Consider the following 6000-nt stretch of genomic DNA (forward strand, 5'->3'; position numbering starts at 1 on the left):
GTAAGTTCTACCCTGGGATCACTTCAGGAGCCCTGTTGACAGAGGCCCAGGTTACTAATCTAATGGGGAGGCGAAAGCCATCACTCTGTGGCTAGGCTTATAAATGCCCATTACCTATGAACCTATATATATATATATATATATATATATATATATATATATATATATATATATATATATATATATATACTATCAGCACTTAATTGTGCAATCTTGCTCACGCCTACATTTACCTTTATGGAGGTGCTTGAGCTTCTGGCCTCTTCCAGGTGGTACAGTCGTAGGAGTACATTCTTAGACAGTCCTCATGAGATATGTGCAATCTGACATCAACCCTCTCAAACCCCCCCCCCCCCCCCCCCCCCCCCAATCACACACTTCAACAGACAGTTCCTTACAGTTATGGATTTTCAATATGAGCATTAGGGAGCCATTTTTTATTCCACTTGTTAGCAGTTTGATTGTAGTTCACTATAAAACATGTGTAAGGAGTCTGTTGAAACAATGACTGAAACAAACTGCTATATAACTCTATTGAACTAACCAAAGAGAATAAAAATCAGCTGCTTATGTTTTTTTAAGCTAGTAGCACTGGCTTTTGCAGACTAGAGAGTCACAAGCATTGTGCTTATTTTATTGCATAACCTGCGGAATGGCATTACATGTAAGTATACACATATAGTACCTCACATAACCAAAGGGCTATAACACATACTTCTACAGGTTTGTAAATACAAGCTATGCCTCAATTATATCGAATACTTCTCTAGTCAGCAAGTGACTACTTATAACGCATGTCTGGCCATCAAAAGCATGAATAAAACAGTATTTTCTTTCAACAGAAAGCATTCTTCACTGTTTATGTTCCCAATAAATTAAATACTTTGTTTTGTTTTGTGTATTTGTATATGCAGTATTAAATTCACAACCCATGCATTCTCTTAGCAGCAAATGAAAGTAAAGATTAAATCAGGAAACTATACTGGAATACATTTCCTAAAATTTAGTTAAGAGTTTTGCAAATTTAGAAAAGATAGGGTGATACCTTTTTGCTGTTGCAGCAGGTGGAGCTTTATAAACCTTTTCTGTTCATTTAACAGATGGGACAACTTGGTATGGTGACACAACATGTCTGTCCCTCAAAAGCAAATTGCACTTGAAGTACATCTATTTTCTCCCTGCTAAGGTTACATGTAGGGCCGGCATTTCTTAATCTTGCTTAAGAGCTTTTTCATGCACCCTATTCTTATATCTTTTACGCAATCATTAGGGAAATACTGATAAAACAGCAATGGGCTGTGACCAAAGAAGAGATTTAAAAGCAGTGGAATACTTTATTCCTTTTGTTTCAACTTCAGGACCTAGCAGTCTATTTCTGGACATTAACCCTGAACTTTTTATGGCTTCTTTTCTGTTACAGAAATCAACCAGTGGTACTGTATGAAATGCACATAAATTAGCTTAACAGTGATATGTATAGCATTATGTGCTTGTATGTGTAAGTTTAACATGCTAAAACAGTTAACCTTATCACTAAATATTAAGCTAATACAGCATGTTCAGCATATGCTAATGTTAGAAATGCCTGGTACAACTGGAGCACTGAAATGACATTTAGCAGCAAGTCCTTGATAAATGAGATGCACTCTATTCTTTTTTTTTGCTTTCTAGTATCAACAGCTTATAAATTAAGATCCTATATAAGGATGACTGTAAGTAGTTGGGCAAACCAACTTACCTTATGGATCATTACTATACAGATAGCTCCAGAAACTGAATCATATTGTAGCTACAGTATATATATAAATAAACAGTCCTAATGTTTGCAGGTAATATATCTGAAACAAAGAAAATAGTCACACTGCCTAATACATGATATAGTGCAATAACCACCTATGAACATGTTTCAGAATGTGAACACTACCTGGAAAAAAATGATCCCTTCTTTTCTCACAGAAAGTAAATAATGTATGTATTTTGTATATCCATTTAGTGTAACAGCACTTTATGTAATCACACTATACTCCCATCAAAGAAAAAACACAGTAACATTCCCTAATACAACATATCTTGCACTGCATTAAGCTCATATGATCATTTTCCAGTATACAAATAGTACCCCGATAAAAAAGTCCCTTCTTTTTCCCCAAGTGAAAATAATGTCATATTCATAGCAATTGTCTATCCATTCAGTGTAATGGAAGTTTGTGTAATCACACTATACTCACATTAAAATGTCCATTCATCGTGCCTGTAAATCGTGAAATGTCAAAACTGCAACATGAAGAAAGAACTGGTGCTCATACCATCTTCACTTGTTGAATATACTAACAGAAATTATGATCCACTGATATGCCAGTTGCCTCAGTATGTCAGTACGAGTTTGGTTGGTTGTGAAGTTGTGAAGACATTTATGATCTCTTTACAGGAGCTGTGATCAAATAACCACATTAGATGGTGACAGTTACAGCCTCCTCTCTAGATACTTTAGAACTGCCTATTAGTTTTTTGTGACTGTAGTGGATAATGTACAACAAATGTGAACTTTCATTCATATGTGCACATACATATAGACATGTACCCACACCCCTACCAAAAGCCAGACAAAAGCATGCACACGCACACACACACACACACACACACACACACACATACAAAACACAAACTCCTCACCATCCCCATATCTCACATGTATATTCACACACATGTACCCACAGATATATACCCTCTCTTGCACATATATTACCAAATACACACACACACACACACAAACACACACACACACACACACACACACACACACACACACACACACACACACACACACACACACACACACACACACAACACAAACTCATTACCATCCCCCATATCTCACATGTATATTCACACACATGCACCCACAAATATATACCCTCTCTTACACATATATTACCAGGCACATAACATATAAATACACACACACACACACACACACACACACACACACACACACACACACACACACACACACACACACAAACAGATGTGCAAGGAAACACAAACACACACTAATTTCATTAAGGGAATCCACATTTTGCCTCGTTGATTTACATAGGAAAATAAATGGTATACTTTTAGAAAAACTCAACACTCCATCACTACCTCAGAGAATGAGTAAAAACCTTGTTTACTCAATACCTAACATAAAAAGATAGCAAATAAATATTTTGTTCACTATATGTGCAGGTTGAAAAGCAGAGAATTTAAAAGCATTTAATATTAACATATTCCTTGACATACCATAGCATGTAGGAGTAAATGTATGATTTATGTGCATTTTAAGGGTAATTTTTTGAAGAATACAGTTTCATAATATTTCACATGCACACTCTAGAGGTTTCTGTATGACCCATTATATAGTGTTGATGGATGTGTGCTTACTTGATTTAGAGGTTTACATACCTGTCTGCCAGCTGGTCCCATTTCTGTCCCAAGGCATATCAAGCAAAATATTCAGTGAGGTGTCTTGAAGTCCTCCTTCATAATTACTCTGTTGCAAACTGGCAAAACATGATTTCACATTTCAATGATTACTACTTTTTTATCTCACATCTGCTTGTGTGCACATGTGCATATACACAATTTATAGAAAGCAAGTCTTTGTCTGTATCAGAACTGAACAAAGAGACCCTTTTGAATGCAAGGGGTCTGAATTTCAACAAGACCTCTGACATTTGTGCAAACAGGCTGGTGGGGAAATAAAAGAGTAAGGAAAACTATTTACAAGGGGCTAAAGAGTAGAAAATGAATGCATGTATCTCATAAGAAACTTAAGCATGCATCAGGCCTGAATGATGTATCAAGGTCCTAGATGAAAAAGATCTGTACAAGGATGAGTTACTCAAGTTTAATTACCAAGATTTTAGACACTTCTGAAATGAATTCTGCATTGAATTGTAGGTACTCAGTCATACCATATCACAAAGGTTGCATTTGATTACCAGATGTTGACATTGTTTCAGGATGATGGAGTCATCTAAGCTTTCCAGTTCTCACATTACTCCACCAAAGTTTCTCTCTTCCCATGTAATTTTCTCTTATTTATTTTATATTTTATTTAACATTTGTTAACCAGGAAAGTCCAACTTGGAACGAGACAATTTTCAACGGATGCTCAGGGACAAATGCTTCAGGTGCATGTCTCTGTAATGTGGGAGGAAACCGGAGCACCCAGAGGAAACCCACACGAATGCAGGTAGGACATGCAGACTCCACACGGGTGGTACCCCAGTGAGAATCAAACCGGAGAACATCTTGCTCTGAGGCAACAATGCTACCACTGCGCCATCCAAATTAAAACAGGTTAAAACAAATAAGAATTATATGAAAGAGTATGAAGATAGGACCCAAATCAGTTAATTTAGCTGTCTGATCAACCAGAAGCACAGGACAGTAGATATAGAGAACCCTATGAATGCGAGACATTTGGAAAAGCTTCTGACATTTTCACAGTAGTCTGGTAATGAAATTAAAGTGCAGCGTGAGGTGGCACTCAAAACCTTAGCCTGGACAAAAAAACGGCTGGCTGACTGACTCAAAACTAAGGATTAAGTAAGAGAACTGTCTGGAAAAAGGTCATTAACAAGTAGGGTGTCTCATGGTTTGGCATGAGGGCTAGTCTTGATTAGTATATCTGTATCAGCTATAACTGTGAGATCAGAAGTAAGATTACCTGCAAGTTAATGACACCTGGATTGCCACTCTTGTTGAAGACAGAGATGACAAATGCTGTTAAAACATGTTGTCATTTGTACAGTAGTCAGACAGTGGTAGTTCACATCAAATAAAAAAAGAAATGTGATTGTTGACTTCTTAGTTGGGGAATCCAGGAGAAATACTATGTGTTAGGAGAATGTTTTCTATAAGGCCAGGAAATGAAAAGGATGTAATAGTTTTAAACACCCACAGGATAAAATCATATAATATAATGCAACATAGGATGCTAAGGAGGATTGCAAGTGTGTGTGTGTGTGTGTGTGTGTGTGTGTGTGTGTGTGTGTGTGTGTGTGTGTGCACACTGTGGGTAGGGTGGAACATTGAGGTTACCATTCAACTGTGCACTGTGCAGGTTAAGCTGAATCTGCGTTACAGTATCCTGATACTTGGGTCTGGGAGTCCAATACTGAAACAGTCATTAAACTGATAGAGTTCAATTCAGTGGTATCAAAACCCTGAATAGAATGCAGGGGCTAAGACAAAGGAAGGAGTTCAAAAATGAGTATGTAGAATCTAGAAGATAGACAATTAAATTGGTAGGTGGGGTTCTGACACAGATGTACTACATTGCCAAGCACAAATGAGAAAGATGGATCTGAAGAGACAGGGCAGATGACTGTTTAGCAGAGCATAATTTAAAATGGTTATAAAGCAGCATTTCATGGAGAAGGCAGGGGGCATTGGACACAATGCCACATAGAGTTGTAAAGGTCATCTGAGGATTTTATGGATGTTTGGAACAGTTGTAACATGAAATGAGTCAGGTACGGGGAGAGGGGCAAGTACAAAGGGTTCACTGTACCACTAACTACATAATAATAACAAATAATAAATACGTAATAATAGTAATAACTAGGGTACAACACTGATCTGAATGGACCATTTTCAAATTCAACTTTGTGGAGTAATGAAAATAAAAAGAATATAGTAACAATCACAGCAGTTGTTTACAAAGTCTGCTATGTAAGTGTGACACAATACAGAACAAACAACAATGTATAAAAAGCCAATCAAATGCAATACAAGAAAAGGTATACAAAATAAAGACACTAAAAAAAATCCCCTTAAAGGTGAAGTGCAAGATATCCAGCTTTTATTTTCAAAATCCTTTATGGTATTTACAATACAAATCCTTTTAACATATTTTGAGTATATACGCTTTAAGGGTGCAATTGTGGACAACCTGGGCAGTATTAGGAAGGATGGAGAGGAGGAGAGAAAATATATTAAGAAGTGGGAGAG

The 6000-nt window shown here is 36.9% G+C and overlaps 1 protein-coding gene across 2 annotated transcripts in view; it reads right to left on the bottom strand.

Annotated features, from left to right (window-relative positions):
- LOC122789358 (dual specificity phosphatase 29-like) overlaps positions 1-2391 on the bottom strand; it is a 337207-nt gene extending 334816 nt beyond the window's left edge. For both annotated transcript variants that reach the window (XM_044056747.1, XM_044056746.1), the window contains exon 1: positions 2229-2391. The gene's annotated coding sequence lies outside the window, so the exon portion shown is untranslated. The remainder of the gene's footprint in view (positions 1-2228) is intronic.
- Positions 2392-6000: the final 3609 nt, after the last annotated feature.

Source organism: Protopterus annectens, chromosome 14.part0 (assembly GCF_019279795.1).
Source record: "Protopterus annectens isolate FY-2018-M chromosome 14.part0, PAN1.0, whole genome shotgun sequence".
NCBI lineage: Eukaryota > Metazoa > Chordata > Ceratodontiformes > Protopteridae > Protopterus > Protopterus annectens.